Below are 21,295 nucleotides of genomic sequence, written 5' to 3' on the forward strand. Positions count from 1 at the left end.
AGAATAAACTTGAACCAAATGGAAAGATGCGGAGGCGGCCGCCCCCCGCGCGCGGGCCCCGGGAGCCCGGGATCCATCTGCCCGCGCGCGGCCCGGCGGCCCGCCCCTTCCCCTTGCGCCCCGGGGACCCTCAACGCCCGTGGCTCTGCCTGCTACACAATCTGGGCTTCTGCTCCCTTGGGTTTTGAACGCTTCCTTTTAAACTCGCTGTTCAGTTGCAAACCAATTAGCCCTTTCCATTTGCCCGGGCTGAGTGGAAAGCGGAGAGCGCGGCCCGTGCGTCCCTGCCCAGCTCAGAGCCAGCTCGCGGGCTCCGCGCGGTGGGACCCGGGCTGCCACGCCTCGCCTTGGGAACAGGAGTCAGCATGCGGGGCGGCCTTTATGCCAGCGTCCCTGCCCTCTGCGCTTCAAAGACTTTTTGTATTCACTAGGTAAGGCAAAGGTCGCCCCTTCGATGGTTTCATTATGGAACGTAAAAAACAAATTATAAGGGCCACCCGGTACACTTTTCTCTCATGGTGCATGCAATGCTGTCCCAACTTCCACCACTGCTGGCGATGGGAATGTAATAGGGCCTTCAGATACGTGGAATGGTTATCGTCCCAGACGCAGGGATGAAGATACTGAAAATTTGCGGAGACATATTTATTTAAAGTTGTTTACCCAAGATGTAATCTGAATTTCATATTCAGAGGAAGTCACGAGTGTTTGAGACAAGCTTACAATAATTTTCTGATAAACCATATTTTAGCTTTAATGAGAACTTTATCATCTCCAAATTACTCCATCTTTCGTATGATGCAGACCCAAACAGATCTAGATGAAATTTCTTTTCAAATTTAACACATTTGTTATATTTGTAAATGTGAAATAATTAGGAATTGATACTAAAATGGCTTTGCCTCATTCATCCGGAGTCCTACAAATGTACTTTTAATTCTATCCACTTCAAAATCCCTAGCAGGAATGGAGAAGAGATTGGAAGCTCTTGTTCATCCACAACCAGTCACTGAAAACAATAACGTGGAGTGTTCAGTGCTGAGCTTGGAGTGCCCTCTTGTGGATGAAGCTGGGCACTACAATTTTTCTTCTTAAAGGAGACTTGGTTGAGGCTGTTCTCTTAGGAGCCTTGTTTCTCTTCCTCTCTCCCCACCATAAAATCAGATGTTACTTTTCTGCTAACACCTAAGAGTTGAAACTCTTTTTCTTCCATTAAAACTTAAATATTTGTTGAAAACAGTGAATGAAGCTGTTTGTCTTCCTCTGCTCCCCCAAACTCTCCGAGGGTAAAACATTTTCTCGCAAAACTCACAGTTGTGTTCCTCCCCACTGTGACATCTTGGGAGCAGATAAAATGAACTGGCAAGGAGCACCATGTGTGTTGTCTCATGTGCCAGCTTTCCACAGTTAATAGTGGCTGCTACAGAGGCTACTGAGAACTGAGTTTGGATTCAGAAGGAAAAGAGAGGTATAATGAAGAAACCAGGTTGCTTCTAAGAAGCTGAAACCTGTATTATTGATCTGTAATGATAGTGGCCATTGATTCATTGTCACTGAGGTTTTTTTTTTTTTAATTTATTTTAGTATTTGTTTTATGCTTACAATTTTTAGAAAGCATTCATCACATCCCCTTAACACTGCCAAACAATAAATCCCATTTTGTTTATGAGATACTTAGTACAAAAGTTCTCCCTACATAATTATCACTACAGTCTCTCTCCTGGTTTTCCAGATGCCAGTCCAGTCCCTCCTTCCTCTACTATTTTGTTCCTCAATTTTAATTTGATCTGTGTGTCACTATGTGCTGGTATTCCTCAATGATGCAGCTTATAAGCAGAAACTGGTAGAGAGTGTTATTAATAATTATGACAATGTAAACTGGAACTATCTGGGAAAACAGGGACATACGGTTATCTTTCTCAGAAGTCCTAAAGTTCAGGGGAGAAGGTCACTGTGCCGTCATAGTACATGATGAACCACAGAGTTATTATGCACCTGCTACAGCTCCCCAGGAATTCACCACATAATATGTTCCTCAAAAACAATGTCCGCGCTGCCTGGTCATTTGCTCTTATTTGCTTGACAAGATATGTCTAACTACAAATCTCATAGTCTTTGCAAGCTTCAAACTAACTCCAGAAGGCATCTTAAATATTTGACACAAAAGGCTGCTTACTATTAGACCCTCAGATGTTTCATAGACAGATGACGTTAAATACCCCCAGATGTCCAGAACAGGCTTGCTTCCACTTAACACAACTGATATGTTCCTTAAAAGGTATATATTAAGTGAGTCACATTTTAATTTACTGCAGAAACTAAATAGTGAAACTGGCTCATATAGTTAACCTCCTATAAAAATTGTGAAACTCCTTTAAAATGTAATAATTTATTCTTTTGTAAATCTGGAGTTCTGTGGACTTGGTTTTCTGGTTCTAGTGTGGCCTAGAACTTTGGTTTTCATTAGAGATGACAAAACTTTATCAAAAGTCAGATGCTTAAATTATCTCAAATAGGAAATATTTTCATTAGGGTGCTTTTTACCACAAGGGACCAAATCCTAACTAGTCTTACAGAATGAAAATAATACATTGACTCATATAAACTGAAAATGAAGCTCAGACACGAAGCAAGTGTTGGCCCAGAGGCCCCAATAGTGTCACCAAAGAGCTTCTTCCCATTTTTCTTCCTTATCTTCCCAGGTATTGGCTTCATCTTGAAGGTAGATTACTGGAGCCATCAATTCAATTATGGGTGCTCGAGGAGGTAACTCAGGATTCTCTGAAAAGGAACAACATTTGAAAACACTGAGTCATCTGAAAAGAGATATTTTTCCAAAAAGAAAATAATTTATAAATTGGACAGTATTTAAGAAGCAAAATTTTGTTTCAAACTCATTCAGTTCCACAGTGGAGGAACTTATCCCTTTTTGTTTTGATGCAAATGTTTAGTATGCCAGTAGGGGGAGCTGTGCTAAGTACCGACATGTATCACTTATCACACCAAACATGTGACGTGGCCTCTTCAGTGTCTAGGGAAGTAACTGAGACCCAGAGAGGGAAGAAGAACATAATCCACATTATGAGAACTTAAGAGACATTTTAAAAGTGACTGGGTATCAAGGCTCTGTGCACCCAAGTATGTTGTCAAGAAACAACTGCAAATCAGTCTCTTACCCAGAATGTCAAACTCTCCAGACCAACTAGGCCCCAGATACAACTAGGCGGTGTATTTTTCCAGAGCAAGCTCACTTTATTCTGATACCCACAGCTTCCTCTTGGCTCAACATGGTGTTTTCTGAATTGAGAGACACATACAGAAAGATGTTATGCATTGTAGAAAATATAACTAGTACATTAAACTCATTATTTCATCAAGATTATTATTTAGAATGAAATTATAGTTTATGTATCAGTGATATTCCATCTTATGTAATCTTTTTAAATTTAAATATAGGTTCAGAAATAGCCACAAAACTTCCACAGAATCAACCTTACACGTTGAAAGAAATTTTTACAAGCTGCTGTATTCCCAGAAAAGCTTTGTATACTCTGGATATTTCAAGGTTTAAGAGAAAATGTTTATAATGCTTTAAAGACTGCCAGTCTCATTAATGTCGAGTCATTGATTTTTTTTTAACTTTTTAAAGAGATGGAGCTCATTGGCTTTCACTCAGCAACGTCCTCACTCCTCTATTTGTTTTGCAAGGAACTTCAAGTTTCTTCTGTATATAATCTTCAATCTGCCAAATTGTATGCATGACTTGTGTTGGTGTTAAGAGATAATTGCTCATTTGAACATTCTAAATCGAGCCTTCCATGGCAAGTTTATATTCCTCATGCAAGATAAAGTGAATGAGGAGATCACAAACTGGAGCTATAGGGAACACTGCCTGATCATGGTGAGTAAGATACATTTCATTGTCCGAATTACCTTGTTTAAACTCATCTAAAGAATTAGTTGTAAATGTTTTAAACATTATATTTTTAAAATTCCAAAAACAGGGTTTCAGATTTCTTCTTTCAACAGTTTAGAAAGATTAACTCTTCTGAAAGAACCCTACCCCCCGTCACACACAAAAAGTCCTGAATAACCTATCCTTTATTGCATTTCTAAATCTGTAAGGAAAAAAAAGAAATCTTCAGCATACTCCCTCCAAAAACAAATTTTAAAAATGCAAGATAGTGAGCAATAATAAAAAGGAGAAAATGGGTTGACCTAAAGACAAAAGCCAATGCCAGACCTATACAGCTGAATTCAATCTTGGGCTAGAAGCAAGTACACATACTGCATCTGAAAGTTCCATATTAAGCTCAGGTTTCTAAAGGACACTAAATTGTTCTGGGGCAGTAGTTCCCCTGTTTCCTAGCAAAGCAAAAATAAGTATTTCCTGGAGAAAACCTTCCCCAGTGTATTCCCACAAAATTCCCATAGATCAAAAGGAAAGAAATATGAGCTCAGAACTGAAAACAGCAAATACACATGAATAGAAGGCACTATTATTGCAAGTCCCTGCAAACAGACGGAATTGATATTTGGAATTGTCAGATACAGACTACAAAATTGCTGCCCATAAACTGCACATAATTAAAGATGTATATTTCTGAATCCTATAGATTTTTAAATAATTAAAAATGATTTATTAAGAAACTGTCAGAATATCTTGCAGATTTGAATAATATAAACAAAATAACTTTTAAGAAATAAAAATATAATTGTTGAAAAGATAACAGATGACTTAAATTGCAAATTAGATGTGGATAAAGAGGGAATTAACAAACTGAAAGATATATCTGAAAGAAATCTATAGGATCCAATATAGAGAAAAAAGAAGGCACATATTAAGATAGACAGCAAGAAAGAGAGATTAAAAGATGAAGGTTTTAATATACATCAGGAGTCCTAGAGAAGAAATACAGATAATGGAGAAGCTGAAACATTTGAGAAGAAAATGACAAAGAATTGCCCAGAATTGATTCACAAGTAAAAGAAGTTAACATCTAGCAAGTAAGATAAATTGAAATCCAAGATGAACAATGTAGTGAAACTGTAGACCACAAAAGAAATTAAAATTAACCTGAAAGAAAGGGAATGTTGGTTGGACTCTCAACAGTAACAATAGAAAATAAAAGAGAAATAGTAACTCTAAAGTGTTGATAAAATTTAATTAGTTTAAAATTACGTATTCAGCAAAACCATCTTTTCAGAAATAATGAAAAATTTCCCTTTAGACATGATCAGTTAAACAAAAACCTAGAGGAGTGTGCTACCAACAGATCTTCAGCTCAAGAACTTCTAAAAGAGGTGCTTCCATAAGAAGGAGAGTTGTTGCAAAAGGAAAGTCTGAAATGCAAAAAGAATAAATTGGTAATGATGTGAATGATTCTAAGACGACAGCATATGTATGAAAAAGAGAACAAAAAGAACGAGGAGGAAAAGTGAAAAAAGGGGAACAGGAGATTTAATTTACAGACTTTAAAAGGTAAAGATCAAACTTTTGAATCAGAAGTGGGTAGTAGCCTAAGATCCTTATATTTTTTAGGAGAGTATCTACATATTGACTCACTTTAAACTTAAATTTAATGTCTGATAAAAAGTCAACACTGATTACTAAAAGAAAAATCATATACTATGTTAACCAATGCATGTGGTTAAGATAATGATTTAACCAAGAAAAAAACTGAATTAATTTTTAAAAGACAAGAGGAACAAGGAAGTAAGAGTGAAAGACAGGCTGGGCAGGGCTGTGCACGCCTGTAATCCTGGGAACTCGGGAGGCTGAGGCAGGAGGATGACAAGTTCGAAGCCAGCCTCAGCAACTTAGTGTTCCTATTTTGAATTTTCCACATTTTTATATTTTAGGTATGGCTATTATGGCTATTATAAGCAGTATAGCTACATATTAAAAACTTATTTTAAAAACTGATGTTTTACTCACTTATATTTTTTGTGATTATTGATATATTTGAACTTCAACCTACCAAAATAAAATTTGTCCTATGTCTTTCACTTTTTCTTTTTTTTTTTTTTTGCTACCAGGAATTGAACCCAGTGGTGCTGCTCAACTACTGAGCCACATTCCCAGCCCTTTTTTTTTTTTTTTTAATATTTTGATACAATGTCTTGCTAAGTTACCTAGGGTCTCACTAAGTTGCTTAAAGAACAATATTACAAATTAAATGGAAGACTTCATTCAAACCATACATTTAAGAACTCCTATGAACCCAAATCAGATTAAGTACAAAGGAAAGTATAACCCAGTACATCAGAGTAAAACAGTTGTAAACCAAAGACAAGGAGCACATTTTTAAAGCACCCAGAAAGGAAAAGACACTATCTTCTAGGAGCAACAGTGAGACGAACAACCATCTCCTCAACAGAAACCATGAAAGTCAGAAAATTATATGCTAAGAGAAAACAGCAATAATTTGGCATTTCATATTCACCAAAAATATCCTTCAAGGATAAAAGCAAAATGTAGTTTTAGACGTACAAAAAATTGACTGAATTCATCACCAGCAGACCTGTATTAAGGAAAATGCTAAAGGATAGTCTTCAGACAGAAGGCACATGATCCCAGATGGAAGAACAAAGGTGCAAGAAGAAATGAATAATAATAAAGAGGATGAAATGTGGTAAACATTAGTGACTATTTATTATACAAAACAAAACTGCCTTATGGGAAAATAATTGATAGATAGAAAATTACAACAATAGCACAGAAGTCAGAGAAAAGAAAGTAAAGTATTCTGAAGTCTTCTTATCTAGGACACTAGTTCCAAAAGTGTGAGCCCAGGGTCAACATCATCAATGTCACTTAGGAAATTGTCAGAAATGCAAATTCTCAGACCTGCTGAATCAGAAACCCAGATGACAGGGCTGAGAAATCTGTCCTTTAACAAACCCTTAAGGCAATTCTCATGCACATGTAAGTTTGAGAATCACTCACCTAGGAAACAGCAAAAGTACCAATAATGTAGAAATTCAATAAATCGAGTAAACTGCTGTTCTTCTGTGTGTTTCGTTTCACTTTGCTGTGCAAGTAGTATATACCAAGGACAAATGAGTCCTAATCTCCATCTAGTCTTTCTAGGTGTTAAAGAGGTTGCCAATATATGACAAAAGTAGAATTAGTAAACAAATTTTGTATATTTAGTGTTAAAATTCCTAGGAAGGATTGTCCTCTGAAAATTTGAGCACTATAGTCCATTGGGTCAGTGAAGAGCCAGAATGCTGATATTTTGAAGACATTTTCAAATTAGAACTATTGTTACATGTGTGCAGTTTATTCAAGACTGTTCTGCACATAGTGGACAAATTGAGTCCTTCCTTGAAACATCTATTCTGTCTAGGTGTTTAGAAGTGCTCAGTGTATCTTAAACATAGAGGTAGTAAAATATCACTTTGCAAATTAAGATTCATGTGAAATATTGTCTTTTGGGAATGGAACTGTTAAGTCACCACTGTGAGCAGTATCCTCACATTGGTATGTGTTCAGTGATGTGGAAGAGGAGGTGGGGAAGCAATAGCAAAAGGTAGCGAATTTGTGCTCATACTTGGGCATTTTCAGACATTAGTTTTCTGTAGGTTTTGTGCATTTTGTTTTGCTGTGTATATAGTGTATATAATGGACAAATGAGTCCCATTTTTGCAACATCTAATCTCTAGATGTTAAAAAGAGCCAGTGCATGGCCAAGTAGTTAGTAAGTTTAGCACATTTTGTACATCCATGTTGAAATTCATAGGAAAGCTCATCCTCTGTAAGTGACTTCTGGATATGAATTTGTTCAACCATCTCTAAGTGTCATATGCCTGTACTTATCCACTGAGCTGAAAATAGAAGGAAATGAGGAGGGAAAGGCTAAAGGACAAAAATGGTCATATTAGAAGATAACTCAGATTCTAACCATTGTTACATGTGCAATTTTACTTACTAGTGCTGTGTGCATGGGACAAGTTCTCATGTGGAATATCTGGTCTTTCTATATATTTAGAAGTGCTTGATATATTTAAAAGTAGAAGTAGTAGAATGAAACTTTTTGTAAATCCCTTTAAAAACTGATGGGAAACACTGTGTTTGGAAGTGTTAAACCACCTGTGAACAGTATATGGTCTGTACTTGTTCATTGGGTTGAGGGAGGTGGGAAGGAAGAAGTTGCCAAAGGTGTTCTGTTAAGAGTATGCTAGAAAACTTCAGCTTACCCATTTTCCTGTAAGCATTTTTAAATGCTATTCTCTTCAGGGTAACCACTAAAATAATAAGAAAAGAACACATAACTAATAAACGAATGAAGGGAGAAATGGAATAATAAAAATACTTAATCAGGGCTGGGGAGATAGCTCAACTGGTAGAGTGCTTGCCTTTGCAAGCACAAGGCCCTGAGTTCGATCCCCAGTACCGCAAAAAAAATTTTAAAAAAACTTAATCAAAGGTAAGGTCTTTGACAAATGAGAAAAGAGAAAAGGCAACTCAGTGGAAAAAGGGCAGTCTTTTCAAAAAGTAGTGCTGGAACAATGAGAAATTATATGCAAAAAAAAAAAAAAAGAAAGAAAGAAAGAAAAGGAAAGAAACAAAGAAAAGAAATCTAGACACACACTTTACACCTTTCGAAAAAATTGACTCAAAGTAGATCACAGACCTAAATGTAAAACAAAACTAAAACACTAGAAGATAACACAAGAGAAAATACAGGTGATCTGGGGTTTAGCAATATGTTTTCAGATACAATACTAAAAGCACAGGAAAAAAACAGTAAGTTGGACTTTATTAAAATTTAAAACTTCTGATCTTCTCTTGAAATTAACATCATCTGTGAGAATAAAGGCAAAAGGAACTACACATAAGTAGCCTACTCTATGTGTGTACAGGAATTGAATGATTAAGCTAACGGACAGCAAATGGTAGGAGACAGCTTTCTCACTTGGAAGTGGGAATTTACAGAAAAGGAAGGGGAAGACACTAGAATGATGGATGTAGTAATGGCTAGAATTAGAGCCACTGAACTCATAATAATTAACGCAGATACAGATGGATACTTACAGACATGTTTATCAATATGTGCATATACGCGAATTAATACATACACTTTTATTTCTTCACTCTGTAAACTGAAAAGGCCTAAAAGGAACAACATCCTAGAAGCAATGAACACTCCTACTCCCCAGATCATAATTTTTAATATCATCCTCCAATAAAATAAAAAAAACCGGGACTTCTCAAAGAAATGACTGACTGGAACAGGGACAACAAATAAACAAGATGAACCTGAAGCAACTTGTAAAGCCAGAAAGAAAGAACTCGAACACACACACAAACACCTGCACACACACTGATGGGAATATTTCAAAAGGACATCAGAATAAGCTGAAAGGGCTCCCAATGGCCAAAGCTAAAACAATTTGAGCAACAAAATAAATAAAGTAGTATTGGATTGTAGCCCCAAATATCCAATGTTAAATATCTGCGAGCCCAGACTGATATAAATAAACCAAAGAATAAATGAAGGTAGGCAAAAAGAAACAAATGTCCAGTACAAAATAATTCCAAATAAATTATATAGGTATTCCATCCTAAAGGAAGAGGAGCATTACTCCCCACTCTCAAAGTCTATGGATAAGAAACTTTCTTTCAAAGAATATAGTACAGAAGGCAAGGAAAGGAGGTGAGAGAAGAATATTTTTATGGCATAGAAACTTGACAAACACTACCTCAACCAGGAGAGCAAGGTCAACTTCAACAGTCATAAATCATGTTAATAGTACTTGATATCATGACAGTGGCACTTTCCATCTGATTTTTTCACAAAAACTTTTAACACTAATCAATTCATTAAAAAAAAAAAAAAATACAGTAAGTCACAATAAAGGGGCATCCACACCATACCGGACTGGTATGACTTCAAATTGCTGAAGTCACTTAAAACAGGGAATATTGGGCTAGGGATATAGGTCAGTTGGTAGAGTCTTGTCGTGCATGCACAAAGCCCTGGGTTCAATCCCCAGCAACCCCCCAACCAAAAAAAAAAAAAAAAAAAAAAAAACCACGAATATCCAGAGAAATAGAGAAACATGAAAACTCTGATTAGATATCTTGGATGAGATCCTAAAACAGAAAAATGACATTAGACAAAAACTAAGTATTTTTTAATAGCCTATGGAACTCAGTAATAACATATCAGTATTGATCATTAATTATACCAAATGTAACACTAATATATGATGCTAACAATAGGGGAATATAGAGGCAGGGGTTGGCTATATAGGAACTCTGTACCATCTGCTCAGTTTTTCTGAAACCAAAAAGTGTTCTAAAAATAAAGACGAGTTTTTTAAAAGGCAAGATAAAAGTAAAACAAACTGAACAAATGAGAAAAATGGAAAGCTATATAATAAGATGGTGAGCACAAATCCAATTCTATCAGTAATTTCATTAAATGTAAAGAGATGAAATGCTTCCAATTTAAAAACAAAGATTGTCAGACTGAATTTTCAAACACATTATTATAAAAGACAACCTTAATAAAAGATACAAAATGATTGAAAAGTGAAAGAATGGGGAAACTTGTCAAGTTAATACTAACCAAAAGAAAGCTGTGTATCTTTTTCCATGTTTTTACTTTCATTCATTCTGTGTCTTTAAAGAGTGATATGTTTGGAACATACTTCATCAGATAAAACTGAACTCAAAATAAGAAACATTATTGAAGATAGAAAGAACATTCCGCCATGAGGTAAAGGACAGAAAGTTATGATCAATTAAAATGTTATTACATAATAATGGAACTTCAGGATTTCTTAAAGCAAAAAATGACAGAATTAAGAAGAGAGAAAAAAAGATACAATCAGTAAGAGATTTTTTTAAATACTTGTCTTAGTATTGATAGACCAGACAGACAAAAGGGAAAAAAATCAATAAAATATATACTATTTAGTCTTAGTATTGATAGAACAGACAGACAAAAGGAAAAAAATCAGTAAAGATATATACTATTTAATGTACATGATTAACCAACTGAATTTAGTAACCATGGATAGAAAACTGCCCCCACAAATGCAGAATACGAATTGTACCTAGAATATTCTACAAAAATATTTGGCTATCTATTCTGCCTTAAAGCAAGTCTTAACGAACTTTAAAATGTTACATTAGAATATGTTCTCTGACTACAGAGGAATATAACTAGAAATAAATAACAAAAATAATTAGTTGGAGATATCTATATGCTTAGAAATGAAACAGCACAGATTTAAATTACCCATGGATCAAAGAACAAATCACAGTGGTGATTTAAAAATATTTTCAACTAAACAATAAATAAAATGTAACATTTCAAAACATGTAGGTTACATACAAAACCAGATTTACAAGGGGCATTTATATATTTAAATACTTAAATTAGAAAAGAGATTGAAAAATCAATTATCTAAGCAATCAATTATCTAAGCATTCATTCTCAAGGAGCTAGGTAAAGGACAGCAAAATAATGTGAAGAAAATTAAAAGAATAAAACAATAAATGTAAAACCAAAAATGAACATAGCAAAAAACAGATATGCAACATAGAAGATAGAACACACAAACTATAGTATCCAGGAATAAAAGAGGAATTATTACTACAAATACCACTGATATCTTAAAATTAAATTTAAAGGATGCAATGAATAACTTATGCCAATAACATGAACAAATTCCTTGGAAAACATAACTTACTAAAAGTGATGCAAGAACAGATAAAAAATATTTCATGTAGGAAGGCTTTCACTACATGTATCAATATATATAGGAATATATTTATATTCCTATATAAAAATTTATATATTTATATTATAAATATATATATATGACAGTTTCTTCTGTCATAAACTTTTAATTTTGTATCCTCAAGGAATTTGCCTATTTCACCTAAGTTGCCAAATTTATGTGCAAGTCGTATGTGGTGTTAAATTTATTATCCTTTTAATGTCTATAGGGCTGGTAGTAATGTCCCTTTTTTCATACCTGGTACTGACCATTCACATCTTCTCTTTTGTTTTCCCTTACTCTAGCTAGATGCTTATTAATATTAAGGATCTCCTCAAATAACCTGATTTTGATTTCAATGATTTTCCTCTACTACTTTTGTTTCCTATTTCACTTATTTCTGTTCTTCTAGTTTTTTTTCCCTTTCTCTGCTTACTTTGGGCCTAATTTGCTCTTCTTTTCCAATGTCCTAAGGTAGAAATTAATAAAGTACTTCTACAAAAAAATTTACAATTAATCATCATACTTAATGATAAAAAGCTGATGGGCTGGGGTTGTGGTTCAGTGTAGTGCGATTGCTTGGCATGTGTGAGGCCCTGGGTTCGATCCTCAGCACCACATATGAATAAATTAATTAAATAAAGGTTCACTGAAAACTAAAAATTATTTTTAAAAAACTGATAAAAAGCTGAATATTTTCCATGTAAGATCAGGAACAAGCCAGGAACAGTGGCACACCCAGCAGCCAAGGAGGCTGAGCAGGAGCATTGTGAGTTAAAAGCCAGTCTCAACAAAAGTGAAGCGCTAAGCAATTCAGTGAGACCCTGTTTCTAAATAAAATACAAAATAGGGCTGGGGATGGGGTTCAGTGGTTGAGGGCCCTGAGTTCAATCCCCAGTTCAAAAAAATAAAAATGAGGAACAAGACAAGGACGTTCACTCTCACTGTTGCTACTCTGTATCATAAAGGACATCATAGAATAAAGCAAGAAACAAAAAGGCATACATATTGGAAACAAAGAAATGTCTCTCTTTATTTACAGAAGCCACAACTTTCGATATAGGAAAAATCCTTAAAAAATCTACTAAAGAGAATGAATCAGACATAACTTTTCTATGTTCATATATGAATACCTGACCACTGTAACTCCACATCACCACAAGAATGGGAAGTTAAACTCTATGTATGTATACTAAGTCAACATACATTCTATTGTCATGTATAACTAAAAAGAACAAAGAAAAACTAAAAAGAAAAAAATCTTCTAGAGCAGGAGGTAGTTTGGGGAACAATTTAACAGTAAATAAAATATAACATTTCAAAACATGTAGGCTTCAAAATATGTAGAAATCATGCAAGGTTGCAGGATATCAGATCACTATTAAAAAGGTAAGTTGTGATTCTATATATTAGCAGTGAAAAATTGGAAATCAAAATATAAAAGCAGAATTATTTATAATACCATCAAAGACAAAACATTTAGGGATAAGTCCAACAAATACAGCAAAAGCTATATACTTAAAAAGTATAAAACACTGTTAAGAAAAATTAAAGAACTAAATAAATATACTGAGGTCAACTAGTAGCATGCTCAATACTATTCAGATATCAATTTCTTGCAAACAGACCTACATATTCAGCTCATTCCTAAGCAAGTTTGCAGCAGGTTTTTACATAGAAATAGACACTCCAATTCCAAAATATACATGGAAAGAAAAAGGCCTCACATAGCATATTTTCCCACCCGGTACTCACAAAGTCCCTATACCCAAGTTTCACGCTATCCTTAGGATTTAATATTTTCTCCTAACTAAATCTTTTTGCCCTGCAATGATTGCTAAATATATTGTATATTGAATACTAATACATTATTTAAACCACAATCACACTTTTTGATGAGCAAAGGTTGACATAAATATATCCAATTAAAATCACTTTCCCTTCTTTATTAGTTGGTTGGGAAGAACCAAATTCACATATCAATGTGTGAATTAATCTTTTTTTCTGGAATATAAGGGTGTGAGTGTGCTTCTTCCCTCACAAGCAATAGAATAGCATATTCTTTTCCATATTTTCACAGCAGCTTCTGTCTCTAACATCTGTTGCTCTTGGTATATTTATGTGAAGATTTATGCCAGTTATTGTGAGCTCTATCAAAAAGGAAGGTAGGCAGACCATGTGAACCAAAGCCCTAAAATATGAATAGAAGGACCTTATTTTAAAAGCAGAATCTATGCTGTAATCCCGCAAACATTTTCCTCTGGTTTCGGCTTTACCTATCTTTGTGGACAATTCTGTAAAATAATTAATGAAACTTCTTAACCCTTACATTCTGCCACCCCCTGCTTGACCTGGTCATCTCCTCAGACTTCCTGTGCATGGCATGTCTCTAAACCTCCTAGAAATTCAGGGTGGATCTCTGCTGCGCCAATTTGATTAGCTCATTTTTCAAAGTTTCTGGGTTGATGCAGACCACCACAAAGCCAGTTTGGCCAAGGGATGGAAATCAATAAGGAGGGAGACCACAGGAGCGACAGGGGTCGAGTTCAGAAACCTTGCCACACAGCGCGCTGGCTTTGTTGAGCATCGTGGCATGGGCCCATGTTCTGTAAACTTTTCATCTGCACACAAATTGCATTTCACAGCAATACTAAAAGGGTGGGTTACTTGGGCCGCATGTGGGAGGTATGTGCACAAATCCTGTTATCAGATAATGGGATTACCATGCATGCCTCCTGAGCATGCTTTCAAAGTTTATTCCTAAATCTTCATATACAGCATGGGCCAGCCATTTTATGGCACAACAAATAAAATTGCTGCCAAATCATATTTAAAGCCATTATTATTGTCCTCATTATTTCCATCATCACTTCTGAGTTGAACTACAACAGTAACCACATTAAGATGAATACTATTTTTTCCCTCCCACATCCACACGGCCACACCCCTACCTACCTGCTCCCAAGTAAAACCATATTGTTTCTTACAATATGTTCTGAGGCTCACAGAAAATTATAGGCCTCGAGAGAATTAAGGAGAAAAATTAGTAAGGAGAAAAGAAAAGACTAGGTATTTTAGCAACACAGATAAGATGTCTTTTACAAAACTTATGACCTAAAAACTATTCTAAGTACTCATTTACCATCTAAGTTGTCATTAGCTTTGATTTAATCCTCTATTTAGTTTTAGGTTATGGGCAGCACATGTGCAGCTCAAATCCTGCATCCCAGTTTTAAAAATTTCATGTCCATGATTTCTTGTGGCTAGGAAGACCTCATACTGCGCTCAGGCTGCACTGCTCCAGCTGGGGAAATTATTCTGCATGGAGAAACCAGACCATGATCTTCAGGGATGAGGTGACTGTTGATCCAAGTTTCTGAACTAACAGTCAGAATATCCTGATCTCTCAAAGATTTGTTCCTCAAATGTGAATTTATTTATTTATTTGGAAGTTATTCAAGAGATGTAAATAAAACCCTTTTTATACACATATTTAATGAAATCATTTTGACAACGAATCACATGAAGAGAAACACAAAACATGTACAGATTAAAAACATAATTCACCAAGTGATACCTATCTATTCAGGTACAGGCACAATATACAAACATCTGAAATCAAAAGTATCCTAAAATACGTAGGCCAAATGATTACATGATCACCTCCTATGCAAGATGAGTCTTATGAGAAACTGTGAAATGCACCAAGTTTTATTTGGCACCAACATCATAACTCCCTGTTTTGTATCAAATGGGATCCTTTAACTGGACAGAGCCTCTTTAGATGCCATCGGTCCTTCCAGATGGGATCCTGCATACTCCAGATTAATTCTTCTCCTTTACTGATAGGCAGAATATCATGAATATCATGCCCCTAAGATTTTATTTCACGACTGCATTATAATAAAAGAGAATTCCACTCAATACCCGCTGAAGGTGCCACACTATTGTAATCATCAATGGAGATATGGATTGGAATATATTTGCAGCTTACCACCTTCTGGAACCTGGGCAAAAATCCTAGGAATGCCCTGACCCACTTACTCCTGCCCTAACAACCCTTCTGAATTTGATAATGCAATATAGACTCCTGTCTTAGACAAGATTTCATTTTCCACCATTTAAATTACCTGCAGTCAACTGTGATTCAAAAACACTACATGGAAAATACCAGAAATAAACAATTCACAAGTTTTTAATTGTGCACCTTTCTGAATAGCACGATGAAATCTCACACTGTCCCACCAGAGATGTGAATCATTCCTCCGTCTGGCATACCTGCCCTGCATTCACTAACCACCCAGGAGTCACTTGGTAACCAGCTCAGTGATCAGGTGGATTGTCTCTGGGGTACCAGAGTCGGTGTTTGAGAAACCTTTACACAATAACCCAGATATTCTGACTTGAGCTTTGTCCAATTCTCCATTTTCCATTAGGGTGTCTTTCTTATTTTCCCCTATTGAACTGTGGAAGGTCTTTTTATGTTTGGAATGTGGCCCTTTCCCTATTAGATGTGTTTCAGGAGTGTTCTCCCTTTCTGTGGTTTTCCTTTTCCTTCTCTTTACTGTGACTTCATGTGTTTTCTGACACATGCAGTAAATTTAACAGTAACCCCACTGCCCCATCACAACGCCTGCCACCGCAGCTCACATTTACCTGGACTCCCTCATCACCCTGGCGCGGGGTCAACCCAGGTCACCACAGGAAGGGTGGGTCCAGTCAACAGGATATTTTGACAGAGACCACATTTGCATAAGTTTTATTATAGTACATTGTTATAATTCTTCCATTATAATATTATGATTGTTCATCTCTTAATACACCTAATTTACAAATTAACTACAGGTACATATGCCTGGGAGAAAGCCTCGTACACACAGGGCTCGGTACCATCCTCAGCTCTGGGCATGCTCTGTGGGCCTTGGAACCTGTTCCCCCGTGGATAAGGGAGGACTGCTGAAATCATTCCCCTGCTTTACTTTATAGTGTTACTATCCAAGTATGAATCCCTAACCTATATAAGTTAGTTTTGACTATTTTTGAATAGTCATTCATACTATTTTTGACCTAATATTTCTAAGTATGTGTGGGTTTTTTTTGCATCTCAAATTATATACATAAAATTCATCTATGTCCATGTTGTGGTTGTTGTTCCTTCACTTTTTTCTTGCTGTATAGTATTTCATTTTAAGAATATACCATGATTTATTTACCCCTTCCATTATTAATGTGTATTTAGTTTGTTCTAATTTGAAGATCTTTCCATTAATACTACTATAAATATTCTTGCACATGTTTTTCTGATAAACATAAGCACACATTTCTGTAGGATATTGTCTTAGAAGAGGTATTTTTTTAGTAATAAATTATATAAATCTACAACTTTACTGGATGATGATAATTTTCTAAAATGGGTACATCAATTCACCACCTCCCACTCTATCAGTAGTATGTGAAAGTTTCCATTGTTCCACATCTCCATCAACTTTTAACTTTATGCAGTCTGATCAGTATGAAATTGTACCTATCAATAGTTTTAATTTGCATGATCCTAATTACTAATGAGTTTAAAAACCTTTACATATATTCATTGGCCATTCAGATATTCTGACTTGAGCTTAGTCCAATTATCCATTTTCCATTAGGGTGTCTTTCTTATTTTCCCCTATTGAACTGTGGAAGGTCTTTTTATATTTGGAATATGGCCCTTTCCCTATCAAATGTGTTTCAAGAGTGTTCTCCCTCTCTATGGTTTTCCTTTTCCTTCTCTTACTGTGACTTCATGTGTTTTCTGACACATGTAGTAAATTTTAACTATCTTTTTTTCCCTGTGCCTTATTTTAAAATATCTTTTGCTAAATATATTCTCCTAGATTCTCTTTAAAAAGCTTATTGTTTTGCATTTGACATTGAGTTCTACTTTCCACCTAAAATTAACTTTTGTCGTGATGTACATTATGGATCCAGTTCCTTTCTTTCCTTTCTTTTTCTCCCTCCTTCTCCTTCTGTTCCTTCTCTTTGCCTCCTCTGCATCATCTTTCATTTATGGCTCATTTGTCTTTGTACCTTTTTGGTGTTTTTAGAATTATTAATTTTTATTTTCCTCAGGTATTCTTAAACTTTAGTGTCACCAATTAACAAGCCACACTTCTGGAATAACAACTCTTTCCTAGACTGTAACCCTATTTAAGAGAGAGAATTTATCAAATAACATGGTTCCATGTTTTTACCCCTGAATTCTAAACCAGTCAAGAATAATTTCTTCTCAGATTTTAATTGGAATCAAACAATCTAGACAATACCATAACCATTTCTTTCCTTTCCTTGCTGAGTGCAACTGCCTTTTCCCAGTCTGTTACTAAGAGATGTTTAAGTATTGTCCTTTCCAAGAAACCAGTTTTTGTACCTTTTATTTAAAAGATAGTTCTTTTCCTAATACTATGCAATAATACTAATCAATAATCAATTCATAAGCACTTGTATGAATGCTTCAACTCTATTATGTTCACTTGTCTATCATTTTAGCAAAACAATGTTTTATAATTATTAATACTTTTAAGTGTTAGCATTAGGTAAAGCAAGTCTTCCCATATTGGTCTTCTTGATTAAAAGTATCTTGACTATTTCCACCCCTGTGCATTTCCATATAAATTTAGCATTAGCTTGTCAAGTTTTACATTCACACACACAGAAAAATGGTGTTGCTACTTTTCACTAGGATTACAGGTGAAATTTTATAGTAATTTGGAGAGTATTAACATTTTTTAAAACATTGGGTTATCAAATCCATAAACACTTAAGTTGCCTTTATTTTCTTTCAAGTTTTATAGTTTTCTTCACAAAGATTCCCAATACTCATAGATTTAAACCCAAGCATATATGACTTGTGCTATTCAAATGGTATATTACTTCATTTTCTAAATATTGGTTGCCGATATGTAGAAATGTAATTAATTTTTGTATTAATTTTGTATCCACTATTGAAATTGGTTTTATAATAATGCATTCATAAGTTCTTTTGGATTTTCTGTCATAATCCTATCTCTTTTTTTCTGTGCTGAGGATCAAACCGTGTGCCTCATGCATGCTAGATGAGTGTTCTATCACTGAACTACACCCCTTGAACATTTGGAGGATATTCAAGATCCAAACAGTAGCAACTCCCTTTATCTCACTCTCACATACCAAGCACATCTCCCTTGGCTTCAATATTCCCAGGGCCAGGTGCCAGGCTACAGGGTAGCCCCCTATAGCTCAAAACCTGCCATCTATTATTTCACATAGCCAGTTCTTAATAATAATAATAATAATAATAATAATAATAATAATAATGAATGCTTCATTTCTTTCTTTCCAATCCTTACACAGCCCTTCAATATCCATGAGTTTCACTTCCATGAATTCAACCAACCACTGATCAAAAATATTCAAAAGAAAAATTTTCATCTATACTGAACATGTACTGACTTTCTACTTTCTTTCCCCCTCAACAATACAAATATCTATATAGAATTTAGATTGTATCAGTTATTATAAGTAAATCTGAAGATGATTTAAAATAATAGAAGAAAAAAGAAGAATTATAGTTCAGTAGGTACTTTAGGTAAGGATGTGTGAAAGTTATATGAAAATACTATGGCATTTTATGTAAGGGACTTATGTAATATACTTACCCATCTGTACATTTTGGTATCAGGGAATTCTGGAATCAATTCCTCAGGAATACTGACAAAGTATTCTACACATTTCTTTTTTTATCTGATTTTTCTGGGACTCAGCTAAATTATTAATGGAAATATAACAGTAGGCATCTTTGTATTTTCCTGATTGTCTCATTTGTACCCATGGGATTTTAATTTATGAAGGTAACAACACAGAGAGGTTGATGCCATTGAAAGAACAGATCTATCCACCAGGAGAAGGGAACACATCATGTCACCTAGATCCACCAAGGAGCACCAGATTTGGTCAGGGACAGAAGCAGGAGTAAGCCTAAAGCCTAGGCCAGAGCCTTTATTGGGATTTCCTCAGGAAAGACAAGGCAGGGGAAAAGGACACTGTTGAAGACTGGCTATGCTGGGGGCATAGCTCTGTGGTAGAGCATGTGCTTAGTTGCATGAAGCTCTGTGTTGAACCCCCAGCACTGCCCCCAGAAAAGACTGGCTTCTCTGAATAGGGAATAACAGACTTTGAGCTGTGGAGAGCTACCCGTAGGGTACCTTCTTTCCTGGTACCTGGTTCTAAGAACATTGAAGCTAGGGGAATATGCTTGTGATATGTGGGAGTTAGATAAAAGGAGCTGCTATAGTTTGGATTTTGAGGATCCCCAAGGTCCCTGTGTTGAAGGCTTGGTCCCCAGCCCGTGGCACCACTGGGAGTGGTGGAACCTTTAGGAAGTTAAGGCCTTGGGGGAGGAAGTTAGGTCACTGGGAGGAGGTTATGCCCTCTGAAGGGCATACTGGGACTCTACCCCTTTCTCTCCCCTCTCTCTCGTGGCTGCCATGAGCTGAACAGGCCTCCTCTGCCATGCACAGCTATTCTGATGTACTGTGCTACCATAGGCCCAAAGCACCAGGGCCGAGAGAACATGAAACCCCTGAAACCATGAGCAAAAATAAACCTTCCCCTTATTTAAGTTGATCATATCAGGTATTTTGTTACAGGGATGAAAGGCTAACTAACCCAGGGGTGGTTAACTTACATATAAAACCATATTCCCAATTAATTTTTTTTTTTTCTTTTGAAACAGGGTCCTTTTGTTGCCCAGGTTGGCCTCAAAATGCCCAGACTCAAATTATCCTCTTGCCTCAACCTTCAAAGTAGCTGAGAACTACTGGTGCACACCACCACATTCAGCCAGTTGTCTACTATCTACTAATTTTAGGAACTTGCCAGCCGAATGAGGAAAGTGTCTCCCTAGGCAGCAAGATTTTCAAGATATCAACACATCATAAGCTATAGAAAATTAAAAACACGATAAACACACTGATCTAAAAGAGAAGGTTTCAACATTTCATTAGTTCTTGTTTTGTTTTAGATAATCTTTATCCTAAAAATGTTATTTTCTAATCCTAGATTTCAAAAACACTTTTTAAAATTAGGGACAAATGTTGGATTTTATCAAATATTTGATTGATCAATTGATTATATGACTTATATCATCTGTATTATGGTTTGGATAAGTGTCCCCAAGTGGACCATGTGTTAAAGGCTTAGTCCCCAGCCTGTGGAACTATTAGGAATCTTTAGGTGGTGGAACCTTTAAAAGGTGGAACCCACTGGGAGATCGTCCAGCCATTAGAGGTATACCCTTCAAGGGGATATTAGAAACCCAACATCTTCCTCTCATTTGCTTCCTGGCCACCATGAGGTAAGTAGGTCACTCCACCATGTATTCCTACCATGATGTGCTGCCTTACAATTGACTCAAAAGCAAGGGGCCAACCAGCAATGGACTGAAACCTCTAAAACCATGAGCCAAAATAAACTATCCTTCTTTTTTAAGCTGATTATCTCAGGTATTTCATTATAGCAATGGAAACTGACTTCCTTTCAA

At 35.8% G+C, this 21,295-nt stretch overlaps 1 long non-coding RNA gene across 1 annotated transcript in view; it reads right to left on the reverse strand.

Annotated features, from left to right (window-relative positions):
* Positions 1–1,547: 1,547 nt before the first annotated feature.
* Positions 1,548–21,295, reverse strand: part of LOC124993478 (uncharacterized) — an 85,915-nt gene continuing 66,167 nt past the window's right edge. The window contains exons 2-3 of the long non-coding RNA XR_007110318.1: positions 3,177–3,297; positions 1,548–2,781 (exon numbers count right to left, since the gene is read on the reverse strand). This is a non-coding gene — a long non-coding RNA (uncharacterized LOC124993478). The remainder of the gene's footprint in view (positions 2,782–3,176; positions 3,298–21,295) is intronic.

This window comes from Sciurus carolinensis, chromosome 9 (genome assembly GCF_902686445.1).
Source record: "Sciurus carolinensis chromosome 9, mSciCar1.2, whole genome shotgun sequence".
In the NCBI taxonomy this organism is placed as follows: Eukaryota; Metazoa; Chordata; class Mammalia; order Rodentia; family Sciuridae; genus Sciurus; species Sciurus carolinensis.